The sequence below is a fragment of the Pipra filicauda genome, unplaced genomic scaffold (genome assembly GCF_003945595.2).
Source record: "Pipra filicauda isolate LSUMZ 115617 unplaced genomic scaffold, ASM394559v2 scaffold47_size6085603_pilon, whole genome shotgun sequence".
Lineage (NCBI taxonomy): Eukaryota > Metazoa > Chordata > Aves > Passeriformes > Pipridae > Pipra > Pipra filicauda.
In genome coordinates this window covers 1,556,081-1,583,992 of record NW_024104620.1, presented here as the reverse complement: position 1 = coordinate 1,583,992, position 27,912 = coordinate 1,556,081, and the positions used below count along the sequence as shown (strand labels likewise).

The following is a 27,912-nucleotide window of genomic DNA, read 5'->3' as shown; positions in this document are numbered from 1 at the left end:
TACTAACAGATCTGCTAAGACAGGATGAAAACAAAATATTGAATAGGTCTCCTGTAAGATACGGATCACTGAGACACTGAAGACTAATCATAACTACAGTTCAGCTGTCTCTCATAAATGACTTTTTCCCAAATAAAACTTGCATTTATTTACAACAATATTTAGTACTTAATTAGTACTTGTCAGAAATGAAAACTAGTAACAAATAGCACCCCTAAATTTAATATAATAGAACTTGTTTGCCCCATATTTTAAGCAGGAAACATATGTATTGTTGCGTTTACACAGATTTTGCTTACAGGTTTATAACTGGCTTTGATTCTCTGTACAGAACCATCCAGAGTAAAATTCCTGAGGATACACATGAACATCTCTCTTTCATAATGCAAATATTAGCACTTATATTACCATTATTTCAGGAAGCACATCCTAGTCAGTGATAACAACTGAAGCTGTTCCCCACACGATTGATTTTACGCAGAACCATATCCTGAAAGGGTTAGAACAGCTTAACTCAGCTTTACTGAACCCATTTGCTGCTCTTCAATTCTTCAGAGCTAAGACCAAGAAGAAATACAGCCCATTCCTTATTCTGTCATTTGCATGAGATGCACAGGACTGTCTCATCTCTCATCTGTACCTCAATTCTTCAGTCCATTGGACCAGTCAGCTCCCTGTAACCATGAAGGAGCAGCAGATCTGAGAGAAATTTGCTCTGAAGGGGTTTCTAAATTGAAAAAGCCTGAAAATAACTGCTGTACAGGATCTCTTTAAGAAAGTGTTCAGTGACCTCATGCCAGCTACCAGTAGCTACCTGTCCCCTCCTGTCTCACAGTTAAATCAGCTTGATTCAGTAAGAATTTAAGTAAAGGTAGTTATTTTCAATTATTTTCAGGTCCATCTGCTGCCTTGTCTCTGTACCACCTCTACCCAGGGCATCCATACTTTAGAGGATGCTTTCACCTAGTGCTTTTAATTCATTCAGGTCCTGAAAGAAGGCCTGATTTTACATAAGGACACTTTTCAGGTCTTTCAAAATAGCTTCAGCTTTTTGTAAAGCTTCCAATTACAGCATTAGGATGAGGCAGCCGATTTTCATGACCTCCTGATACGTCTCTGAGAAGCAGATTTACATCTCACTTGTTTTCACATGGATTTGCTAAGCAAATCAAACTTTTCGATTGTGAAAACTGGGAGAAAGCAATAACTTTAAATACTTGATATTATCCTGGGAGTCTGTGCTGAGCAGCTGTTTGTATTTTTTAGTATGCCTCGATGCACAATTTTAAAAAGTCTTACCCAATCTGAGTGGCCACTGATGGTCACCAGGGCAAAGTGGACACTGCATGGGAAGCCTGAAGGTGAGGACAGAGGTGCAACTACACACCCACCCTTTGTTCTGCTGAGCTCTGCGTGGGGAGAAGACTAAATACTACTTTGAAGAAATTGTTTATGAATCATTGATTAGCCACTGTCATCAGCTCTGACAAAAAAGTTTTTCAAGCACCAACCCCTCATCACAGCCCATTAGGGCAAATGGCTGGGAACAGAGAGAGCTGCAGTTCACAAAACCAGTTGGAGAGCGACTGGGCGGAATTAAATCAGTGAAGTGCAGGACGAGAGGCCTGCTGTCTGCAGGATGAAACAACTTAGAGGGACAATTTTCATGCTACAACCTGCATTTATTTCTCTGCAGGCTATCCTGAACAAAGCACCAGAAGTGACAGGACATTATCAGGCCATAGCTCCAAGAGTTTTCAGGCAATGTCATACCTGTCTGGACAGGGCTCAGCAAACCAGTCAGTGTGGCCATTCTGCCAGGCAGGAATCTCTGGCCATCTGAGGAACTTGCACTGGGAACAGCAAAACAAGTTTTAGCAGATGAGGGCAAAACAAGTTTCTGGTTTTCAAAAGGAGAGCAAGATGTATTTTTGAAGGGTGTCAAGTACCTTTGCTGTTTGTTTGGGGTTTTTTTTAATCAAGTGATATACTCATACTGAATGGGGTGCAGCAGTCAGTGCTGATTTTACTCTCTGAGAGTTTGAGTTTACTGTCTTAGAGAAAAAAAAAAAAAGAAGAAAAGCTCAAAGATACTTTGCTTCACCTGTACTCTCTGACCCCAAACATGATGGGCTTGACAATTCTTCTACTGGTCTCTTAAGGAAGGTATTGGCTTCACCTGATAATCACTCTACTCTCTGATAAACTCTCACCAATCTCTGATAAATCAGGACCTTCACAGAGCTCAGTACTACTTGCAGAACAGTGGGCAAGTAGGCACGTAACATAAAAAAAGAGGAATTCTCGAAGTACATTTTATTTAGGATTCAACTGAAGTGCTCTTCTAGTCAAACAAATATTTGTGTTTAACTTCAAGCTATCTGAAGTTGATTATTGCTAATTTATTACCTGCACATACAGTGTAAAGAAAGCATGGGCTACCTTCCATAAAATGTATTTACATGGAATTTCATTAAAAGCTGTATTAGCATTCTATTTTCCTAACTTAGGATGAGATCTTAAGATTCAAACCTACTTCCTATATCAATAACGTGAACTTCAAAAATATTTTGTTTCCCCTCCCTGACATTGAGTATTTATCAACATTATTCTAAACAAAGTTACTTTTCAACCTCTCAGAGCTAGACAAGAACACATTCCCAGTCTCTTACATCTTGCATTGGAATTATCTCAACTTTTTCACTGCAAAGCACCACATACATATGAACACACACAAAGAAGAATTCTCTATTCCCCCCCAATAATAAACCCACAGAACACTTATTTGAAGAACTGCCCCATTAGCAGGATCTTGGGCCAGCTCTCACACTCAGGAGCAGAAGCTCAGTTTAACCAGCTCCTAGGAGATCCTTCAGAGCACTGACAGTGTAACAGGGGCACAGCAGCAGGTGCTGCACGTTAAGCAGTGACCATGGCAAGGGTTTATCTTTGTATTTCAATGAGGATTACAGTCAGCAAATTGCTGGCAAGAATAGCAAAACAAACTGCCTTCTGCAGGGTATCCAACGCACCCTGAAAGTCAAATCCAGCCTGGAAGAATCCAACCCACAGATCAGTTCACCAAGCAAATCAGTGACCCTGTCCTGTTCCCACAGGAACGAGAGGAAAAGCACATTGTGAACTGGCTGATCAGTCCCTGCTGAGGCTCTTCTCTCCAATTTCTGTTCCTCCCAGGGCTTGAGCCTCCAGGATCAAAGTGTTTCCCTCCTGGGCCATACCAGCAAATCCCACCCACGTGTACTGCATATTCCCTTTGAATGGTGATGGTCTTCTCCTGAGCAGGGCTGAACATTTCGAGAAATGCAATTCTGTTGTGAAATACCTTTTTTCCCCTTGTCGTGGTTTAACCCCAGCCAGCAACCAAATTAACTCTACCCCAGCCAAAACCAGCACACAGCCCTCCCTTGGGAAATATTGATAGTTCATCACTGGTTGAAATAAAAGATCACCCTCTGAGGGTTAACTGGCAAATAACACCCTGTTCCTCCAACTTTTTATTCCTAGTAAATACACGATTCAGAACCCAAATACAGTTTGTCTAATTGTACAGAAAAAAGTTTTAATTTTGTTTTCTTTTTTTAAATCTGAACTGAATAACCCTTTCATTCAATAAAATCAGCTTCCAATAACCCATTCAAAATAAACACATTCTACTTACAGATATGTTGATTTTATTTCCTCTCATTAAATGATCACCAGTGAATAAAGTATTATGTAGTATTATATAAGTAATAGGTGTTACATATAATACTATCTATCAGTAGTTGTCATTCAAGGAATTAGTTTTGTTTTTCAAATGACTGAGGAGAAAAATTCTTGGGAAAAACATTTAAGTGCTTTAAGGTTCACCATCTTACCAATTCTTCAGTGAGCAAGAACACATTTCTGAAGTTAAAGATGGGAGAAACAAACCAACCAGACCAAACAGTTACCTCTCAGGTGAAAGGCACTCTAAGGCCCAAGTAAAAGTCACTTATCACTCCCCCATCTGAAGCAATGTTCCACTGTGCTCACCAGTTCCAGGTAGCATCAACTTATGCAGGCCAAACTATTTAACAGTGAGGAAAGCCATGTCCCTTTCTCCTTGGTCACAGAAGGATTTGTGTAACCGCCACTCTCACCCGGGTCATGCTTATCCAGCAGCACGAAACTCCTGTGGCTGGAATGCTGCTCAAATCCACAGAGGAGACATTATCTTTCTCATTGAATCTCAGAGACTAAAAAAAATATCCAGCTGAAGAAACTAGGGTGTTTTTCCTGTTTAAGGATTTGTCTTATAAGCAGTTACGCTTACAAAAATTCATAAGATTAGCAGGATTTGCATCTCTTCACAATTGATCTTTCTGAAAGAATTGCTAAAAACTAAGTTTCCTGATGGATGATCCACGACACAACAACAGACATTTGAAAGGTCTATTAAGCTCAGGCAGTTATCCAGTTTGTTCAGTATCATCATTGGCTTCTCTGAAAACAGACTCAGGATACACTTAAGAAAATTTAAATACAGTGTTTAGTATTTATTGAATTAAAAACCTATCTATTGCTGCATCATTTTAGTGAACAGAATTACTGATACTGAGACAATTGCAATCACACAATATCTACCCCCTAAGTCAGAAAATCTACAGGTTAAGGATAAACTACACTTTACATTACCTATAGTACTTCTAACATACAAAATGTTTCTTTTTCAGGGTCAGAGAAGGGAAGAGAACTTGGCCTGTGCACAGGAAGATCCTGTGACACTTACTGAAGAAGCAGCCTATAACAGTTAAAAGGGTTTGAGGCTTTTTTAAAAAATGCTTATTTAAGTATATGTTTTCCCTGGAACCGCACAACAGCAACCAAGTTTACACAAACCCAAACCAGCTGTGGGGCTTAAATCATAAGCTCTGGCTACTCCCATGTGCTTCACGGTTAAAATCTCAGCCTTGCCATCCCCCAGCTCTGCTGGAAGCCTGTGCCCAGCCAGGAGACACACATACACACACACATCAGCACCCACACCACAGGCCGATTCCTGACCCTCTCCACGCTTCTCCAGTGAGAAAAAATACTACCTTGGACTGGACCGTGACAGCTGAGAAACTACATATACACCCCGTCACCCCTGCCCAGGGGACAGCAAACTCCAGCAGGGAAGGGCAGGCAGCTGGGGTCAGAGACAACCTAAAATAGCTGCAACTAAGACTACAGAATTCAAAAGCAAATCCTCATGGTAGTTCCAGCAGAAGAGCCCCAGCAAAGCAAAACCCAGCACATGTGAAACGCCCAACTTTTCAGGAGGATGGGGCTCCACCTGTAACTGATAACGCTGAAGTCAGCAGCTCAAAATTAGCAAGGTGATGATGATATTAGCTGTAAAAACTGTGAAGCTGAGTACATGTAACTTTCAGGCTTTTCTCTGAATTTTCTTTCCTATCCTAAGCCTTTGAAAAATAAAGCTGAATTTTACCTCAGCTGAGAGAAAACCCTAGTGGCTCAGCAGAGCTTCAGCTGTAACCATCTAGTTTACATCAGCCAAGCTTATTGATAAAAATCCCTCAGCATTAGCCTTGCATTATTGTTCTGTAGTATAGGAAACCCATTGTGCTCTGTATCAGATATCCCAGACCATTCCCTACAGCAGTCTTCTATGCATTTCCCTGGAGAAGAAATGCAAGATTATTTCTTACAGCATTTTTCATTTTCATTGCCCAGTCTAGTTTTATGGCACCCAAAAGATGGGTATTTCCACCACAACTTCTCTTGGGAAACTATTCTATTTTAATAAACTATTGCTGTTGGGTTTTTGTTCCTGGTATACAGCCAAAGTGATCTTTTCCCCTCCTTAGTTTCACTCCATTACTCTTACTCCAACAAACCAGTGACATGTGAAAGTATATTAAATAAAGACATTTTTTCCCTAAATACTCCAGTTACACACAGTCAAGAGTTCACCAAGTCGAAAATGCTAATCTTGAGTTTATTCTTTGCACTTGAAACAGAAGCTTGAATTAGCCAGCAGAAAGTTGACTTCAACTGTAACAAACAAACATCTTTCTCTAGCAGATTCACAGCTAGTTTGGGGTGTTTTGCTTTGTTTTGTTTCTCTTTTCCTTTAAAATTCATAAGAGTTGTGAAAAGCACTGGACTATGTTCTCCAGAGACTGGTGCTTTCATTTGCTGCAGAGAAGCTGTTCAGAGCAGCAGAATGCTCTGTCCATTAACCTCTGCAGACTGGTATCACCTGCAAAGCTCCCACTGAAGTGGTACAACTGCTTTCAGCAGCCAAAAGCTCGTACTTACAGATGTTATCAAGAGGGGGGTTGATCATTCATTTGTTGCCCTGTTACCTCTCGTGGCAAACAGTGGACACATTTGTTCACACAGCTGCATCTTGGAAATGTTGAGAGCTACAGCTCATTTCAGGCCTGTTCCACGCCTGAGGATCAGACTTTGTGCAAAAAAACAACTCATAAGCTAGGAAATTGAGAAAAAAAACCCCAAACTCATTTCTGTCAGAGGACCGAAGTGCATTTTGTGCTAGTTCACCCAAATACTCTTGTAACTGAACTAATTTCAATGGACTGGGTATTAAATTTCATTCACAACAGTTGATTAGACACATCCTAGGAAAGACAGGTAGGTCATGAGGTAAAGCTGCACACTCACTTGCTTTGGTGAAAATGAAGCTGGAATCTCTGAAAGCCATCAAGGCAAGCAAAACTTGACATCTCAGTATTGGACTGCAGCTAGACAGGTTTACATCCACAGAGGTAAAGAAGAAAATCCTAAAAGTTCATAGAATCACAGAGTATCTTGAGTTGGAGGTGACTCATAAGAATGATTGAGCCCAGCTGCCAAATTCAGTCCAAGAGAAACTAGTTTCTGAAGTTCAAAGACAAATACACAATTTCTATCATTCTACTGTTTAAAAAAATCCAGATACCGTTTTGCTTACACTTTTGGATTTAAGAACAACTCAACTAAAGCAATTTCAAACCTTTGCAGTTCCCTGTAAGTTTTCCCACTTACAGAAGAAAATTCCCCAAGTTTGGAAAGTACAGTAAGGCAAAGAGGCTGGTGCAAGGCTGTCAGAGTGGCCTGGTTATTGGGCACAGTTAAGCAGATTTCAGTCTGACAGAAGCAACGGGGTTGATAAAGAGCAGCAAAGTTCTATCACACCAAACTCTCTTTTCATGAGCTGCCTCAGCTGCTTTCAAGAGGCTCTTTCTGGCAACGTACAAGCCACCACGTGGGTGTCTGTCACCAGAAGCTGTGCTTGCACAGGCTGCATCACCCCCAGCAATCGCCCACTGACAGCTACACTTCAACAAGCCAAATATCCCTCCCGGCTTTGCTGAAGCACAGTCGGGCTTGCAAAGTCCTCCACTGGCTGTGGCAAGTAAACAGATTTGGTTTCATCTTCGGTGCTGCCAAACAAGGCAGACCAGAAGCAGATGCTCTTTGCCTCCATCCACAGACGACACAGCCCCGGTGTGAATCATCCCGACGAGGCCACCTCGTCAAATGCAGTGCAGTGCCTGCAGTGCCGCCACAGAAAAGTGCTCTCCCAAAGCAGGAAAACAAACAGAAGGAAAAAATGCAACTTAATACCAGGAAATCAAGAAGTCAGCCAACATCAAGAGACGAGTCTGTCTTTACAAGTGCCTCTGAAAACCTCTGTGAAGGCCCAGACACTCTAATTTATTACTTACCCAGACTAACACTTGATGATGCTACTGCCATATATCTTTCCTCTCACCACTCAGTGAGTGGAGTCTCACAGTTGTTGGAAGAGATGGCACATTTCCAAACACAACTGCTATTTAAATCATTAAAAATGATGCCTGGCCTGTAAAACAATACTCAAAACCACTGACTACAGAAAAAAGGTTGATTTTGTTTGATAATCCTATTAATATAAGTAATCATAGCAACTAACTCTGGATATAAAGTTTACCACACATGAATTTTGAGTGGCCTACTGCCTATGGAAGCTTTTCTTCTGCTTCTACTTGTATCATGCTTTACTTCCCTCCCCCCAGCCTTTTTTTTTTTCTTAAAGATTACAACCCACTTTAGGAGAACATTACTGATAGAGCATCTTCTGCTATAAGCAAGACAGGAACTTCCCTAATCAGAAGCCTCTCTTGGGATGTAACATTATTCATTCGAGACTACCATATCTGTTTACTGTATTTTTTCCCCTAGATCAACCACCTGATCAGTGTATTTTGCAAAACTTGCAAAAAGTGTATTTATGCAAACTTCTTCAGTAAAAGGATTTTCAGTTTCTTACAAACTATATTACCCCATATTGCAACACAAATATTATTCTCCTGTCATGCACATAAGTAACCAAAAAAATCTACCTTGACATGTTCTGCAAAGATCAAAAAAACATTGAAAGTACATTTCATACATTCTATTCCTCCAAAACCACCATATGCCAAGCACAGTCCCAGACCCAAGAGTGAGATCACACCCACTTGGACAGTCAATACAGCAATGGATTACATTAACCTACAATTACCTAAATCAGCTAAAGATTTTGGACAACTTGGTTTCCAGTATAACATTTCCAGAACTGAAGTAGTACGACTTAAGTCTTTAAATGAGTTCATACAGGCTCTAAGAACTTTCCAAATGCATGAAAAAACCACCTAAAAATAGGTACAAATTCAGATGAACACAAACAATTGCTGCAGTTAACTCTGCACACAGCACAGACACATCAGTTAAGATGACTGTATTTTGTCCTGTTACAAGAACAGTTATTCCATTTGATACATAAATATCAGTGTGCCCATACATCTGATGCTGACGAAAAGGAGCTAAAATTTATTGTTTCCATTATATATTGCAGCTGAAACAAAGCTGAAACAAACTATTTTAAGCACTTGTTATCTAAATCGATTACAAAACAGTTCTGGTTTCATCTTCAAGAGTTTTGTTTATAAGCAAACAAGTAACTCTGAAATCAACCTCGGTTAACAAGGAATCCATGTGTTTTAAAATTTAAGAAAAGCTGCCACCAAAGAGTACTGGTTTTATTGCTGAGGAAATGTCTACAGATTAATTCAGAGCCCTATTGTGTTCAATGCTGAAGGCAGTACACATGTGCCTCCTCTAAAGAATTTTAAAAAAATTATTAGCTAACTAATCTGAATCATTAGGTTAATACATTAAGCTCTCAAAACAACAAATTACATGTATGTAGATTTTATTTCAACTTAAACCAGTGATTTTTAACTTAAATTCTGCATATTGAAACTGTCCTTCACAGGCTACAGGCCATGCTGATGGAAAAAACAGATTCATCAATTAGAAACCGAATATGCATTAAAGAAAGCCAGGAAAATTAAAACTTTTGTGAAAAGAAGTTTTCCAAATAAAAAGTCAACATGGAACAGAGAGCTAGAAAGTAGGACACCACAGGAGAAAGTAATACCAGCTCTTCCTTGGGCCAGAGTTGTGCACCTACACATCATTTCAGTTGTTCAGGAAGCAACCGCTGAAGCAACTACCCCAAACTCTTTTAGTCACCCAAGTCTAATTAATTTGCTGAACATTTAATACACAAGAAAACAAATAGTTTGAAGGAAATCAAGAGCAATTCATTGCTCCCCCCATTCCCTTCATCTGCGCTCATAACTCTACCTATGAATCGATTTTGCAAAAGACCAACTGGTAAGCGAGCTCTTGGGAAGGGACACATTAAAGGAACAACCAGGAAGGAGGCCAAGAGAAAGCTTGGCTCCCAAGTTTCACCCAGTGATCCTTTCCACTGCACAACAATAAGAGGTTCCCACCCCATGAACTTTGGAAGTTTCCCAACTGCTGGAGACATTTACTCCACCAGCAGCAGCACTGCCTACGCCAAGAGCTACTCTGTTGCATTCTCCCTGGCACACAATTGCTTTTCCTTTCTATAAAGCAGCCAGGCAAATTACACATCAAATGATAATTCACCTTTGAACTACTTAAGGAGTCAAGTCACAATACAGTGCAAAGAGCAAATGTCACATGAACGAAGGCGGATGAACTGGCACAGGCTGTTCCCTACTCAACTGCTGAGGTACCACCAACTACAGGCTCAGCAGCTGCCTGTGCCAAAGCAATCCTACAGCGTGAGTACAATCAAACTGCAGCCCCCAATAATGCCTTGTCAGCTAGAAGAGCTGAGATCTGAAGTTTGTTCCATTAAAAACAATTGTCTCAAAAAACAAAAACAAGAAAAAAAACAACCAAACCAAACCAAAACTTTGACAGGCACACAAGAAGTAAATTGCCATCTTGGAAGTGCTCACACAACCCACCAGCTTCATTCCTTGTATTTAGCAATGAAATCACGGGAAAGCACACAGACATTTATAATGCTTAAAAAAAGAGGTTACAAGTACATACAGCAGCCTCTTTTACAGAGGTGAGAACTCAACACCAATACTTCTCCCCATTCATCCAGCACTGAACTTTATGTGAAGTCCACTTTGAAATCACTCAGTCCATCTTTAACCTCTGAAGAAGCAGCCTGACAAGGAAACTAGCTTTTTTCACTAAAGCAACATATTACATTCGGTTTATATCACCTATTTTTGATGATTTCCACAGAGAGAAAGAGACAAGTAACCAATTAAAAGTGGCAAGTGTAATATTTTTCACCAAAAAAAATTATAAATCAAGTGATAAATGGCTTCTGAGAGATACAAGGCAGTATCCAGGATAAGTAATCTAATTTAGGGAATTTGGACATGTGAGCTCTTTGGATTATTCCATGCCAATGAGTTTCTGAACCAGCTGAAAGAGTATCTCACTTTCCACTACATTTCCCAAATGCTATATGCAAACACTGATCACAACAACGTTGACAGACACATACATGCTTGCAAAGTGATTCCATAAAAAACCTTTATAGCTGACGAAGAATAATTTTAAACCAGGTTACAAAAAAACACACTGGAAAGCTATTAAACTTGGGTAAAATGGAACCAAGAGAGTTGAGGTTTTTCAGGTTAAGCTCTTTCCAATATTCAACATATACTCCTGCCAAAATTCCACCACACAAGTTGAATAGCTAAAACATTACAGAAAGAAAAAAGAAATTTATGCGAAATACACACTCTGCAACATACTTATACACACTACCTAAAAAAACCCACTGAACTAAGGCAAGTGTCCATTTTCTCTCAGTTAAAAACTACTACATCTAAATTACCACTATTAAAACACCTCCACTTCTCACACAGTTGCAACAATTCTCCTCTAAGTACTGAGCACAAACAGAAGGAGAGATTTCTTACTTCCAATAGGAAGACTTTTGGTATCAGTGGGACAAGAAGAAACAGAAACAAAGCTTGCTAAGGACATAAACTGGATAGTTTCTCAAGGATTCAAAGGAAGGAAGAAGTCTCTTGTGAATATGCACATATTTTGCAGAGGGGAAAGGGAATTGTGGAATCATAGAATGGGTTGGGTTGGAAGGTACCTTAAAAACCATCTTGTTCCAACCCCCCTGCCATAGCAGGGACACCTTCCACTAAACCATGTTGCTCCAAGCCCCATCCAATACAGCCTTGAACAATTCCAGGCGTGGGGCATTCACAGCTTCTCTGGGCAACCTGTGCCAGCACCAAGAGCCAAAGGTACAAGAGCCTCTTGGAGAGCACAGTCTCTGATGTGATGGCTCAGGCATTAGACAAGCACTGAGGCAAGTGCCTCCTATTCTATCCTAAAAATGCAAGGCCCAGAATATACACAACAAAATGCACAGTCCATGCTCTGATCCAGGGCATAGTGTTTTGAAGACCTCAGGATTTTACTACAACGAGTATCTGGTTACTGTTTCTAGAGAGTGTAACAACCTCATTTACACTTCCTTAGTCTTAACCATGTTTTGCTAAATACACAGGAAGCAGAAAGGGCAGCACGTTGTCAACTGCTTTTTACAACGAGACAGAAATGCCCATAAGGAGCATATGAACCCGTCACAAAAACTGTGAGAAAAAGAACACCAAAAATATCCACTTGTCATCAACAGAAAAACACAAGGAAAAAGAACAAAACAGGATGGGGTAGTTTTGCAATGCAAGACACACAGAAGCCTATGCCTGAGCATGTACCAGAGCCTGGAAACGAATTCAACAGGGCACATTTCTAACTATGATTAGAATCACTTCTACAAGGGCATGAGATGCAAAGAGAAAAAAGTGAACAGATAAGATAGAGACGTGAAGGGATTGTATATGAAAGGCTGGAAAAACGACAAATGCAGACAGAAAACTTGGGAAGAATGAATGAAGAGAGAAGTTAATGAGATCGATGTGCAAGTCGATCGATGCTACCTATTGGTGTCCTCGGCTATTTCTTCTCCACTCTAACTTATGTTGATAATGACAACTGGTTTCATTTTCTCTCCTGTATATTTACGTTTAGGTGCTTTCAAAGGCACAAAGAGAGAAACATAACACATAGAAAAAAGAGGAAAAAACCAGTTTTATAATATGTGATTTCAACTGAACATCTGAAAACTGTAAAGAGCATGCACTGACAGTTGAAATCAGTGATTAGGGCCAGAAAAAAACCTGGTGGCTTTTCAAATTCATTTTATATCTGTCTGTAGTATATACAAGTTTTTAATAGCAACAAGTAGCTCGCACTGCCTATGCAAGCACAGAATGTAATTCTTTATTTTCACTGACAGTTTAAAAGCAGACTGCAAAGTACCAAAGTTAAAAGTTTGGCAGAAAGCTGTTTCAAGGCAATATAACACCAAGGATATTTCTGGATATATAAAATCTCAGGTTTCCAGAAGAGAGTTAAAAGCAGTTTCTGCTGATGTACCAAAGCCTATATAAAGTTAGCAGCTTTATATACAAAAGACATATTGTTTAAAAATTATTTTCCCTTTCCTGAGTAAATATCCACTTACAGAGTGGGGGGGAAAAACCATGCAGTAGACAAACACTGGAAATCCTTCACAAACATTTACATTTGTCCTCACATCCCAGAAGGCCCAGAGAGAGAAAAGCCAGGTAAAACTTTCAGAAGTAAGAGTGAGTACTACCTGTCCCTCTAAAGAGGGATATTTATTACCAGAAATAAAGGTTTTAGTAAAAACAGAAAAAGGAACAAAGCCTTTTTTCAACAGTTAAAACAAAATGCCTTGGCAGCCATACAAATGGCTCAGCTCACAACCACTGTGGTAAAAATTCCTGTAACCATATGGGATATCTATCAAAATAATGCATTCTGCAGAACTGATAAGAATAAGGAATGACCCAGCTTGACTGTCACAGATTGTTCGTCTTGGCAGGAGGCTCGAAACAATCCTTTTTGTTTAAACACTATTTTTATAACTCTTAACACCATTTCAGAAAACAAGTTAAGAATATATCCACAAAGCAAAGCTACATTTTAAAACAGACTGGTTTTATATCCTGCAGTTAAAAAAAAAAAACAAACCAACCAACCAAACAAAAAAAACAGGAACTCAGCGATATCGCTTGTGTTGCCTCCTTTGTTTTGCTGTTTTCCATTCTTTACGTTCTTGCTCACCTACTTGTGCTCTCAAGAGGCTCAAAGTGATGCAAATTCCCCCGGACTCCCGGGAATTTCAGCAGGCGACATCATCAGGTGAAACCCAGGCTTAGTCAACTCCACTTCCTGACCACGTCTAAGATGGAGCGCGCAGCCCCGATGAATCAACCAGGAGCTGTTTTACACATTATTCACTCGTCCCTACAACCTCCCTAAAGTTCTCCGCAGCCCCGAAGGGAGAAAAACCCCCTCCACTTCCCTTCCTTCTTTTACTTCCCTACGAGACGCGAACTTCCCAAAACAAACTGCGCTTGGGGATAACGAGGGCACAGGCGGAACACAGCGCGCTGCCTGGCTGGGCTCTCCGCGGCTGGAAGCGCTCATCCCAGGGCCTGCGGGAGCCCAAGGCAGGGATCCTGGATCGCTGGAGCAGTGGATCGCTGGAGCAGTGGATCCCATCCCTGCGAGCACCGCCCGCCCCAGCGCCGGGCAGGGCCGCTCCCGCCCTGCCCTCCCCGCAGCACCGCCAGGCCGCTGCCCGGGGCAGGGGCACCCGGGCGCACAACAAAGGCTTTTCCATCCCCTCTCCCAGCCCCACACACACACAGACCCGCACGGGTCCCCCGGCACGTACCGGATCGCGGCGCTGGCGGGGTCGCGGCGGGGCTCATTCCGCCGGGGCGCGCAGGGTGTGACGGTCACCGGCGCCCCGCGGGGGGCGAAGGCGGCGAGCCCGAGCGGCGGCGGAGCCGCATCGCTGCCCTGCCCGCTCCCCGCCGCTCCCGCTGGCCCCGTCCCGTCCCTGCCCCGCGCTCGGCACCTCCCGGCTCCCGCACGGCCCCGCTCCCGCTCCCGCCGCACTTCCGGGAGGGAGCGGTCACGCGGCGCCGCTTCCATCCGGGAACGCGCGCGGGGCGGGGCGGGATGAGCCGGGCGGGGCCGGGCGGGGTGTCGGGTGGGCGCTCCCGGGATGGGACCGCGGCGGGGCGTGTGGTGCGATTGACCTCCCCGCTCAAGAGCGTGGCACAGGATTGAGTCCAGACGGTTCTGGAATATCTCCAGTGAGGGAGACTCCGCACTCTCTCTGGGCAGTCTGTTCCAGTGCACGGTCACTCGCACGTTCACTCCACCCCATGTCCAGGTGGAATTCCCGTGTGTCAGTTTCCGCCTCTTGTCCATCGAGAGGGATGGAGCACCTCTCTGAGGTGCTGAGGGAAAGAGGTTGTTCAGCCTGGAAAAGAGAAGGCTTTGGGGTAGGTGACCTAGCTGTGGCCTTCCAGTACTTGAAGGGAACTTCAGGAAAGGTTGAGAGAAAGGGATTGTTCAACCCAGAAAAGAGAAGGCCTTGGGGGTGACCTAATTGCGGTGTTCCAGTACCTGAAGGGAACTTAGAGGAAAGACTGAGAGAAAGGGATAGCCTGGAAAAGAGAAAGCTTCAGGATGAACTTATTGTGGCCTTCCAGTACCTGAAGGGAACCCTTCCAGTACCCATTGAGGAGAAGCTGAGAGAAAAGGATTGTTCAGCCTGGAAAAGAGAAGACTTTGGAGTGACCTAGTTGTGGCCTTCCAGCACCTGAAGGGAACTTACAGGAAAGATGGGGCAAGACTATTTATAAGAGCATGGAGTGAGAGGACAAGGGGGAATGGTTTAAACTGAAAGAGAGTAGGTTTAGATCAAATATTAGAAAAAAATACTGTGAGGGTGGTGAGGCTCTGGCACAGTTGCCCAAAGAAGATGTGGCTGCCCCATCCCTGGAAGTGTTCAAGGCCAGGTTGGATTGGGGCTCTCAGCAACCTGATCTGGTGGAACGTGTCCCTGCCCATGGCAGGAGGGTTGGAATGAGATTATTTTCAAGGTCCCCTTCCAACCCACACCATTCTATGGCTCTGTTGCTTGGCATCACCAAGAAGAGCCTGGCTCCATCTTCTTGGCACCCCCCCCTTTAAATATTTATACATGTTAATGAGGTCCCCTCTCAGTCATCTCTTCTTGAGGCTGAACAGACCCAGCTCCCTCAGCCTTTCCTCATAAGGGAGATGCTCCAGTCCTCTAATCATCCTCATTGCCCTCTTCTGTACCTCCCCTCAGAGTGGTCAGGGGGGCTCCCCTGAAGCAGCTGCCTGGTCATTCCCCCAGTTGCCAGAAAGGTTCACAATGTGGGGCAGATTTGGGGCTTCCGAGGACTTTTTAGTTAGTTAATTATAATTTTGGTTTTCAGATGATGTCATCCTAAAATTGACACTTGTGAGCTCCGTCTGCTCCCTGGTATTGGGCTTAACAAGAACTAGCCTTTGGTGGCTGCTCCCTGACTTACAGGGCTAATGTTGGGTTCTCAGCCCCTCACCTGGTGCACAGATCTACTGACTGGCACAGCCATGGGCTTCAAGCTCTTCACACCACAGCCCCTGACCAGGGTTCTTCTGCTCTGACCACACGTGTTCACTACCCAGCAGTTCTGAGAGCTGTCGGTCAGCTTGGTTTCCTTTAGACACAGGTGAATTTCTCTACATCATTGACATATCTTCCTAATTGCTTCTAAAAATAAATGGTGTGATAATTGGTAAATTGCATATACAGTACTGCAAACTTCCCTGTGGGGGGTTGGAAATAAAGCTTAAGCAGTATGCTTTACTTTGTTTTTCAGACAAATGGGACTTTAAAGAAAACATCCTCTATGGAGACAATTAAGACTCAGTGACACCTTAATTGCTTCTCTTGAGAACGAGCACTAAGAGTACATACACACAGCATTGTGCTGTGTAAGGATACCCAGACCAGCAAGGTCTCAAGATCAATACAACTGCATTAGTGAGGCACAGAGCCCTGGATAATTCATCCTGCAGAGAAAAACTGCACTGACAGGGCCATAGTGCTTTTGGTAGTACTAGTTCTCAGAACTATTTCAGGAACCTGTCTAGCATTGCACTGTATTTTCAGATGTCTCAGCATTTTTTGTTCGCTTGGAGCCTTTTTCGTACCAGGAAATAGTTTTACAGCCATGACCAGAACTTACTCCATTTAGAAAGCCAGATGAGTGCCAGGAGAACCAGGCTGTTACCTTTCATAGGGCCCATTACTTAGAGGAAAACACAATATACATTTGTAGACACAGATAGACACAGGTAGAACACAGCCTGTAGGAATTTTTGGTCTTATCAGTGCTTGGAGACACTGTTGCAACTGGGAAGTGAAAGATGTCCACTCTTTCACAGGGCAGAATTCAGTCACTGCTACTGGAAATTAGGAGTGGATTCCTACTTGAGGCTGAGAAGTCTGCCATGGAAATCTTAGGATTTAATTAGACTAACTTAGCACATAGGAAGAACAGTAAGCCAACTGAATCTTTGTATGTAATAACCATCATTTCCCTTAAATCCTGCTGTAGAGATTGTCTGCAAAGATGGATCGTTAACAGAAGTTATGGAAAACTGCATATTTGTCAGCAGACAAAAGGTGAAATTGCAGCTCATGCACCCATTGGGCTGAAAAGTCCTTTTGCTCACCCCCACCTATACAATATTCTGGTGTGGGTGGGCACATGCCACAGAACAGTGTGTAAATGCTTGCCAGTCAAAGCAACGACCACCTTCCAGATCTGGAGTCTCCAGTTAGTTTTAACCAAAGTTTAACTTATTTTCCTGTGCTTTTCATCCAATGCTCAGTCCTATTCCTTGCTATTCCCCCTTAGATTCCCATTTTTGTCCCCTCTTAGTGCTGAATTAAAGTACACCATATAGTACTGGCCTCTTGTGTAATGTTAAGGCAAAATGGTGTAGTGTCAGGATGCATTGGTGTTATTTGCATTATGGCAGCACTTAGTGGGTCAACTGAGATAAGTGACCTTTCGTGCCAGACATTTCACAAAACACAGTTTGTAATCTAATAAGTCAGGACAGAAAATGGTAGCGAAAAACAAGGCAGGGTGAAATGATTAAGCACACTTCCAGAACACAGATTCTGTTAGAGATGAGGAGGAGGACAAAACTTTCCTGGGTCCAGAGTGAGTGCCTTAAATCATGCTTCCTCAGACCAGACAGGAGGTCCCATAGGAATATGCTCTTACAATACACACCGCTTTCTGGCAGAAACTTGGTGGTATTTATACTGTTCAAAGCTTTTCATAGAAAGAGCCTATGTTAGTTTATTGTCCTAAATAAAGCCTAATACTAAATATATTTAGTTTTCAAGTTATAGCAAGGGAAACTATATTTCCAAAGAAACCTTGGCACAGCACAATGGCTGTTGTAGTTGTTGGTTTTAATTGTACACACAGCCAGTAGTCCTGACTCCTCTATTTAGACTGTTTATCACTTGTCATTATGAAAAAGATCTCATTGCACACATATGTGTAGGGGGAAGGGTTGTTTAATGTGTGAGACCTGTAAACATGTCATGATTGCAGCAAGGAACGTGAACTTGGAAGCAGTAGCAGCTGTCAAGTATTAAAGTCAAAAGAAGAAATCCGCTGTTGTAGAAGTTCTTTCCTCCCAGCTTCCACTGGGACAGAGCAATGTTTCCACTGTACTGTGGTGGTACCATCCTTCATTATGAAGTCCTTATATTTAGAATAGAATAGAATAAACGTTTCAGTTGGAAAGGTACCTACAGTGTCTATCTAGTCCAACTGATGATATTCCTTTATTACAATCAATCTGGATCCCTTCTTAAAGGCTGTTTCAAACATGTTACCTAACAGTTCTTAGGGGTTTCTTTATAGAATAATTTTGCTTAAGAGTGCTCCTAAAAAGGTTAAGTAAGCATGTTAACATAGAGTTATACAAGGATTAGTATTTGGAGATTTTAAGTGCTCTAGTCTGGGCAGCCAACACAGTGATCCCAGCGTGATCAAGTTTCGGATTGTTGAGACTTTCACCTTAGATAAACCCTTCAAAATACAAATTCTGTCTGCTGTCATATTAAACATCATATTTCCTATGCTTCTATTTGAAATAGAGAATGTATTCTAGGTTATTGATGAGATTTCTTCATCCTTGTTTTGTGATATGAGGTGAACTGAATTAAGCTGCTGCACATGATGATATTAACCCTCAGAGCATGTAAAATAGATTGTTTTCAGTATTAATCCCACAGATTTAAGGGAGGTAGTTGCATATGTAAATATGAAATGAAGTTATGAGTAGAAGCTATTCTCTACCCAATAAGTAGTCACATTTCAATTAAATTATATATTCTAATTAAAGATTCATTATAAGCCTCTTTGTGATCTTTTTGTTGAAAGGAGGCATTATACACACACATGTAAGCACATTCCTGCAGGATGTTTTCAAGAATCACAACAGGATTATATCAATAAAATTAAATTTTTGAAAGAAATTAAAGACAAGAATATTAATTTCATCAATTTTCCTAATCAGTGTGATTATTTTTATTGACATATTCTAGAAAAAACGGTGGCAAATAACTCAAGAGTATTAGTGTCACATGCTTTCTGTTTCCTTTTCCTGTCTGTTGTCCAAATGAGAGCACCTTCTGGAGGAATAATGATAAATCCATAGCATCTTATTTTATTTTACCCTATTTACTTTTAACAGAGCCAGCAGACAACATTGTGAATGTACTGCCAAGATGTATGGGTGACTTTGCATTAAGTAAATGCAGAGGCAGATCTAACTGATATGAGTCACAATTTCATGGGCAGTTTTAAAAGAGTATAAAATTTCAGCAGGGAAGTTTTTAGTCATCTTATAGTATAGTGGCTTCAGAATTTGAGTTGCTTTTTGGAATTTAAAGTTCCAGGGTATTAGGGCATACCCAATTTAGATTGAATTTTCCCCTTAACTTCTTTCTGTATTTTCTTTCTAGATTTTCTTTCTGAAAAGGAAAACAATAAAACATGCTAAGTTGCGACAAACAACTAATTCCTCACAAGGTAAAGATACAGCTCTGAAGTTGTTCAGTAATGTTTCAACAGAATGGGTCTTCACTTGAAAAGGTCAGTGTTTTGAAACCAGAACTCTTCACTGTGAAATACATGCTAGTTTTGGCAGAAAGGTTTTAGCAAAGATGCAGTTTCTTCTGAGAGAGGAGGGTGAGTTTATTGTAGGAATAAACAGTGTTCCAGTGGCTGCAGCACAGACCCTGCAGTGGTGGGTGAGTCAATCAAGTCTGTTTTTCCTGATTCAGTGTGAGTTTTGATATGTCTTTCACACCACAGATAAAAACCACCAAGCTACTGGCTGATATGGAATTAGAGTCTTCTCTGTTTACACTTTGTATAAACAAACACTAGTTTTAGCAGATACTTGAACTTGGGACTTCCAAACTTTGCCTGAGCTCAGCAGCTGTTGGGTGTGATCTTCTCTTTCTTCTTTCATTAAAAACAAATAAATAAACACTGAAAAGATTTTCATGCAAAAGGTGAAAACACTTGAGTTTTCTAACTTTCACAAAGACAGGCAAATATTTCCCACATAGTTTTAGTCAGTTTTTCAACATATTTTATTTCAAGGGATGCTTGCATGTTATTAGTGTTAAAAAAGAATTATTAAATTGAATTTGCTTTGTCTTGTCATGTTCCTTTCTCTCAGTTTTTCTGTGTTTACTCTATTCACTGTTATGCCCTAAAATAGACAGTAAAGACTTCAAAGCAGGTGTCCTATCTTCCTGTGGATATTTCTTTGATGCATAATGGCAGAAAACTTATTGGAGACTGGTTGCAGCACTAAATGACAATAATTTTTCTGCAGAATGTCGAGCTGCAAATCACTGACCATCTTTGTTTACTACCTCCTCAGTGTTCTCTAATGTGTTATCACCAGTTTCTTGTCAAAAAAAATTCCCACATTTCTTTCAGTCATTCATCCAGATAAATCTGCTGATTTTTCACTTATTTTTCCATCCTGCACACCTAAGTTGTTGAATTCATTCGTATTTGCTAGAACTCCACAACCGTGACTGTATAACCATGTGATGTGTCCCAGGGTCTTTCTCCTTGCCTCTCCCTTCACTGTCATTGCAGGGTCACAAATGATATGGCAAAACAGGGGGGTGTTATTTGACGTACTTAATAAGACACAAACCTGACAGGCACTACTGCTAACACTGGATGCGGTCAATTTTTTATAATAGCTTCATGTAGAAAAGATGATTTTATTTTTTTTTAATAAATGTAATAGATCCTTTTCGGATCTTGAGAAAGGATGAAAACCTCGCTTTTAAGTTTTTTGCAAATCAGCATTCCTCTCCTTTCCCCCGAAGAAAATGAAATGGAAGCCTGTATTTTTGAATATAATGCCAAATCTTTCCTTGTCTACTCCCTTCTGCTCTCCAAAAAGCACTGAAACACAAAGGACCTTCTCTTCCATAGACTTCAGAGAGTGTGGAATCTTTTTTTTTATACCAGAAAGCAACAATAAAGAGCAAATTTTGCTTTGTGGCTTATACTCATAAATTTGATAGTGATGCCAAATGTATACTCTTTTCCTCATTTCAATACCAAGTAGCTTTTAAAATGCCTTTAAAAGTAATTTTCAGAGAGTGAAGAACAAGCATGAAGTTCTGAATTTTATGTAGCCCCCAAGCATCATCATTTATAAAGAGGGATAAACCCAGCATCTGAACACGATTTGGTTGGCTCAGAGAGCACACAAATAGACTCTCAGAAGCATCAACAAATTCTTCACTGAATGAAGATCAAGTTGCTAAGGCACATTCAGAGAAGGAAAACACACACCTCAATTCAGTCTGTGAGGAAGACAAATAGTTTTGAGCTTTATTACCCTTTTTTGTTTTGAGATTCTGTGGAATTGCCTCTCGAAACATCCTCCTGCTTCCTAACTGATAAACAAAATCCTTAATTATGCTACTCACAAGACTACTTTTTAACATTAATATTCCCCCAGTTCTCTTGAGTTTCATGACAGGACTTGGCTCAATTGTCTCTATGCATAGCAAGAAAACCAATATTCCTTCTAACGTAGCATTTTATAGGACTGAGCTCTTTTGTCATACTTTGCAAACCTAACATATTTAGGTTGGGACACTAAATACATAACTTTTAATAATTGAAATAAACCAGCACTGTCATTTCAGTAAATGCCTATTTTTATACCTGCCAAATATGCAGAACAGGTAACTGGAGATTTACTGATTGTTGCACAATTGTTATAATTTAGCCATGGATTTACGAGTCGCACATGCAATTGCCTATTTTGTTCAGTTCTGCATATTGCACAAAAAATATTGTATTTATTTTTCCCCATATTTTGCAGGTTTTTTGTAGGAAATAATGGAAAAAGTTGATTTGGTGAGAAATATTAAATTGAAAGCTCATGCTTTTATGTTTTATACGTGGGTTGACCTCTGTTAGATCAGAAGGTTAATTAACCCCTAATGACACACGTTTTTACTGTGTGTATCAAACAGCATTTTTGTTTGACCATACATTGTTTTTCTTCTTTTTTTTTGTTTTCCCTGAGAAGTGAACGCATGCTACTGGCTGGGTTTTTTCTAATTTTTCAGTTTCAACATCCTCCCCCAAACCCATAATTTACCCAGATTTATTCACCACCTTTATCTATAATTGATCTGGTCATATGGTCTTAATAAAGTTTAAGTACTTAAAATGTAAGAACACGGCTATCCTCCAAAAAAGTTAATTTTAAACTGTGCTGAAACACGTACACTAGATAATAAGCAATTTTAGAGATATATGCATGTAACAATATACGTGTATAATAGTAATCAAAATAACATAAGTACAATAAGTATGACTTCCAATTGGAAAATCTCCTAAACAGAATGACTTCTGAATTTTGCTGAAAAGACACAGGCTCACTGAATTTCATCTCTAAGAAATATTGGATATTTGTATAAGACATTCACCATTCATTATGAATAGAAATGAGGATAAATAGCATATTCTAAATACCAGGAAAAAACCCCAAACACCTTTCAGGATTATTGGAAGGATCTCAACACAAATGTTAAATACTAAGCTGAGAACACAGAACAGCCACATGATAATTTCTAACAGAGTTATGCTTGATATTTGAAATTTTCATGAAGCAAACCTTTTCATTTTAAGAGAATAGAGGTGTTTCTTACCCATTCTTTATTTCTTTTGGCATCTATTTAGATTTAACACCTTTTTACATAGCAGTATGTGCTATAAGTACGGTAGTTCTCGTTAGCAAAGATTTTTTACTGTTGATGTTTTCATCTAGTTCATTTCTCCTTGCTGGCAAGCATTTAATGTCTCCAGACATATTATGATTCATAAGATGAATAACTTCCTCTTGCTCTGGGATTCAGGAGACCAACATGGAAGTGTCCTATTCCTAGAGCAAAAGCTTAGATGAATAATGTAGTATGACGACAGTATCACTCAGTGAGGGAGTTGTTCTGGGGAGTCTCTTCAGCAGCTTAAAGCTGTTGGTCAGGAAAAGGTAGATTAAGGCAGATAGTGGTCTTCTGAGTCAGATTTTTTCTGACGTAAGAAATATATGGTGGTGAAACAGTGTTAGAATCATTTTGCAATACTGTATTTGGATGCAAACTTCATTTGAGATTTTAGCTTTCAACTGCTTTACCAAATTTATGTAACACAAATGTTAATTAGGGTAGAAAATTATACAGCAAACTCTTATGCACATTGCACTTAGTCAAGGTCAAAATCCCATTTTTATCAAAAGGTTAACGTAGCTTCTTTTTTTTTCAAATAGTCTATTGACACCATTGATTTGGAAAGATGTGATATTTTCAGTAATTATTGCATCATGATGCAGTATATTTGCCTATGGGTTCATTCTGTATCTCTTCATTTAAAAAGAATTTTCCATAGTTTTCCCATATATATGTTAAAAGCCCAATTTTCTTGTAACCAGAATTTGAGTTACTTAATTGCTTTCAACTCTTTCTTGTTTTATACTTTGAATACCTAAAATTAAATACTTGAGGTTTAGAATCTGATCTTTCAGTTCTGTTTTATACCTGGTTTATCTCTACTGAATTCAACAGAATTATTCATAGTGGTAAAGAAGCTGATTCAGTAATGGTTATATCCAGAAATCAGGAATTCACTTTAGAACAACTTCAACATATTGTGTTTAAATTCATAAAACATAAATAGTAGCTCCCTGGTGAGTCTTGGTGAAAAAGACCAGATAGGTACCAAAGCAGAGAGATATCTTGCATTTCAGTTGTTTGATAGTTAAGAATTGGAATGTCCTTTGAATTTTAGTATTTCAGGGTGTTTATATAAGCATATAAAGTAGCTAATTAAAAAGAAAGAAGTCAAATATGATCATTCTGGTTATCTACCTTGAACTGCCCTTAAGTGCCAGCAAAAACTTGAAGTGTGTTATCCCCAAGTCATTGGCAATCATGGCTGCAACTCTAAAAAATGTCTTTTAAGAACACCAGTGTCAGATTTGTCATCTAAAACACTTATTTGGCCCTGCAAGTTTTAAGATGACGGAAGATGACAGCAGCATCTCCTCAGAATGAAGAGATTCACAGGGAGCCATGATCTCATAGACATAGAATAGCTTGAGGCTTTGCTCTGAGTCATCTCTCTCTAATGGCAATTTTAAGGTCACTCCTCAACATGGTCAGTTTATTTTGGAGATGAGAAACAACACTTGGCAAGAAAGAAACAGAGATCAATTGGCACAATACATGACTATAGCTCAGTTAATCAAAGTGCCTTTGAAATACTTTTAATGTGTATCTTTGGTGTTCTGTTGTTCCAGAAATGTGTTCTAAGTTTTCATCTGGTATTTTAGAAAGGAGTCTGAATTCCATAACATCTGGATAGGGTGTGATTTAGTTTTAGTACTTCGAAAAGTCTTCCTTGACAAAGCTGCATTACTGAGATTCATTTCTTAGTCTTTATTTAAAAAATTTTATGCAAGGAAGAGACCTATCACACATGTTAATTCCTTGGAGTTAGAGGCTATCTCAGAGACCAGAACAGAGAGGGAAATTTTGTGTTCGTATGATAGCTTTGTCAGAACAGCTGCATAAAAGTGAGGGAAAATAAATGTTGTTGAAATAACTTCCACAGACGTGGCTGAGAAAGCAGAAAGCCTAAAGGAGACCTAAAGCTCATGGCAAGACTTTTTCACCAGGTGTACTCTGTGTGTCCACACACGCAGATAAAGAACATTTTTAGGCAGTGAAGGCAAAACATTGGTTTAGGAGGAAGTTCAATATCAAGAGAATTTTGAGTTGGTGCCAGAATGAATACTATAATGTTCTTTAATGTTTCAAGTAAAGGTTTGCCACACTGTTTGAAGAAACGTGCACGTATCCATCTGCAAAAAGCCAGCTGTCCAGGAAGCAGTTCTATTGTGAAGAGTCTACTCTTGCCTTTCAGGGAAATATGTAAGTTCTCACTTTCTGATGTGGAACAGAAGGATTCACACCCTCTGAATACTTCCAGCTACTAGTTTTCTAGACATGTGGTCCTATCTAAACTCACTGTATGACATCCTTACCTTCTACCCCTGAGAGCTCAGAACTTCCTTCTTCAGGCCAAGGAGGGACTGTTAGCCCTGAACCCTGAAGTTAACAGAGAACTCACGGTGCTTTTACTCCATCAGTACTGTCTGCTTCAGGTAAACTGACTTTCTAAACATCTGACATGAAAGATAATTCTAGGCAAACTTGAAATATTCATTCAAGATATGATGAAGACAAATAATTTCAAAGGCTTGTTTTCATTAGCGAACCACAGCTATTAATAGCATGATTTCTTTTCCAGTGAAGGGAAAGAATTCCCTTCTACTTTCCAGCTGTTTATCTCAGTTAATATTACCTTGCACTTGCTTTTAGTTCCTTGATTACTCATGTGCAAGGAGGTGGATAGGTCTTATCTCATAACTGTGTGCACCTTGTCTCAAATGCTTTTACCCGAGCTTGGGAATTTGGTTCTTTTCTGCCTAAATGAACAACCACAGAAGAAGCTTAAAAAACTAGTTCATGAGAGTTCCTTTTCAGTAACAAATATATTTACTTCCGAGAAATGTTGATGGTGACACCATGTTTCCCTTCCTATTTAAAAAAGTCTATCATTATTTTTATTTGAAATAAATGGAAAACTGTTTTCCATTCAGTCATTCATTAGTTATTGAATGGTCTATATTACTTGCTCTTCTCCCTGTGCACTGAATAATAGAATACAGGTATACAACAGGGCTTTCAGAAGAAGTGTGCAAGAACAGATGGGGTTTGTGCAAAACACATTTGTATAGGTGAAGGAGGAACTTGACCCCAGGGCTTCAGATTACAGAACTCTCATAGAGAACTGGTTCCTGGGAGCAGTCAGAGACAAGAAATAGAAATAGAAAATAGAAAATAGCTGAAATAGAAAAATCTGTGCTCCTGATGCTACATTTTATTCATAGGAAAGTTGCAGTTATATAGTATGGCATACTGGTTAATGAAGCTTTAATTAGCTCTTTTTAGACTCAATAAACCTTGGAAGTGTAGGCCCTGTTCGTACACTATTGCTGACCTTCATGTCTTACCTGAAAGTGAGCAAATAACAAATGGTATTAGTGCTACCCATGAAGATAAGGCTGAAGTTGAGCAGCAATTATGGCTGAAAACCTGCAACATTTGAAGCCTTTTCAATTCTTATGCTATAAGGAGTCTTTCATGCAAGTAATAAATTGGATGGCACTTAGATGAGGAGTACAAGTTGAAAGAGAGAAAAGTGAAGACCAGACAGTGCAAATCCATGTGCACGACTCAGACATTTGCCACAGTTCTGGGATTTCTGTAAGTGGCAGATAAAGAACAATTTGACTGTAGAGCTCAAGCTGTTACTATTCAGCATTCCCAAGATGAAATTTGATGTCACTGAGCAGATTCATGGCACCCACAGCATGGCAGGAAACGCAAATAAGAAGGAAAAAAATGCAACACCTACAGAAAATGATGATGAAAAAAATGAAGGTAAAATTGGGTGTTACTTTTTTCATTTTTCTTTTTTTTTTTTCTGTCTGTACTTTCCCATTGTGAAGCAAGGACATAAAATGATTGACATTGTTACCAGGAATAACTCCTGAAATATTGAAATAAGTAAAAAGTGTCTGATGAGAACTGTGACCTGAGACAGAGAGAGGCTGTAGAGTGAAAAGGATCAAAACATTAATAGCCATTAATGCAGAACAAATACAAAAGTTCAAGGTAAAGGAAGGGGGAAGCAGAATAGGCAGACACTGAGAGAACAGACGTTGCTGCTTAAGGTAGAGAAAACACACAGGAGGCAGGAAGCAAAATGCTCAGCCTAAAATATTACTGAGTTGTGTGTAGGCAAAGAAAATATCCTAGTGTTTGTTCCCTAAAGGAAATGGAAGCTGAAGCATGTGCAGGCACACAGAGAGGCTACCAAGAAGCACAGGTTGTATGACCAGATTGTCTCCAATGTTCTCCATATGCACACTCCTTATCCAGACAAAGCTGACTGCTATTCTTTCCACTTTGCCATAGGACCAGGGTTCTGGCTGACCAGCAGAGCTATAATCTTATTCCAGCAACACCAATAAGCAACTGGTACGTGACCATGAGAAGAGAACTTCAGCATTGCAAGACCAGAACACTGGCTATCAAAAAGATTAATCACAAGGGGATATATTGTTGCCTGAATATTTTAACAACTGGCATGGAAATACTCTACCTTCCAAGAAAACTCCCTCCCAGAACAGCCGAGTAAATCTCAGATGAGCTATCAACTTGACCCACCACCGAAACGTTTAATTTTTTCCAAAATCAAATTAAATGAGTTAATTCTTTTTTCTACTTCTCTCTTTAATTTTAAAGTGACTTCTAAAATGTTTCCTAATGAAAAACCAATATGAAATTATTATGTTACCTAAATGCAGAATGTTTCTGCTATTCCAAAATGCATTGACTTCTCTTATTGCTTACCATTTTTGACACTTACCTAGACAAAATTTCACTTAAAATCACAAATAACTTTGATTCTCTTCAGTATTTCGAAGAGAAATAAGGAAGTACTTGGCCAAGGGAATCAAGAAACATGTGCCACAATAAGGAAAAAAATGTGCCTTGATAGTGAGCACAAGGCAGAATTCACTGCTCTGGAGTAAGGAACTGGTTCCACTTTCCACATGAGAGATAGGACAAAGCCTGAGTTGACAGAGCTGTCTGGGAGTACCAGAGGGTTTGCAAGTCCTCTGTTTTGGATTGTTTGTGAAAACAAAGCTCTCTGTGAATTACTGTGTTATGTTCACACCTCACATTTTCACAAACCCCAGTCTCTGTTCTAACAAAATCTCACAAGTGACACAATTATAAAAGTAGACTAACATTAAAACTGACAGGATATAAAATGTTCTCAGTTCAGTAGCTTGGATATAAGCTAAAAGCAAAGACAGCAC

General features: G+C 40.1%; 1 protein-coding gene and 1 long non-coding RNA gene across 6 annotated transcripts in view; one reads left to right on the top strand and one right to left on the bottom strand.

Moving 5' to 3' along the window:
- SPOPL (speckle type BTB/POZ protein like) overlaps positions 1–14,361 on the bottom strand; it is a 34,553-nt gene extending 20,192 nt beyond the window's left edge. The window contains exon 1 of one of the 3 annotated variants that reach the window (XR_003545984.2): positions 14,177–14,360. The gene's annotated coding sequence lies outside the window, so the exon portion shown is untranslated. Of the gene's footprint in view, positions 1–14,176 lie in introns of all 3 variants that reach the window. The other 2 variants (XM_039386327.1, XM_027748951.2) reach the window with 2 other exon arrangements.
- A 10,033-nt stretch (positions 14,362–24,394) lies between these two features.
- On the top strand, positions 24,395–27,310 carry LOC114002754. 3 transcript variants are annotated; one of them, XR_005565465.1, is made up of 3 exons: positions 24,395–24,889; positions 26,859–26,912; positions 27,002–27,310. It is a non-coding gene; the product is annotated as an uncharacterized LOC114002754 (long non-coding RNA). The 3 variants fall into 3 exon arrangements; XR_005565464.1 differs by lacking the exon at positions 26,859–26,912 and adding an exon at positions 25,017–25,122; XR_003545988.2 differs by lacking the exon at positions 26,859–26,912.
- Positions 27,311–27,912: the final 602 nt, after the last annotated feature.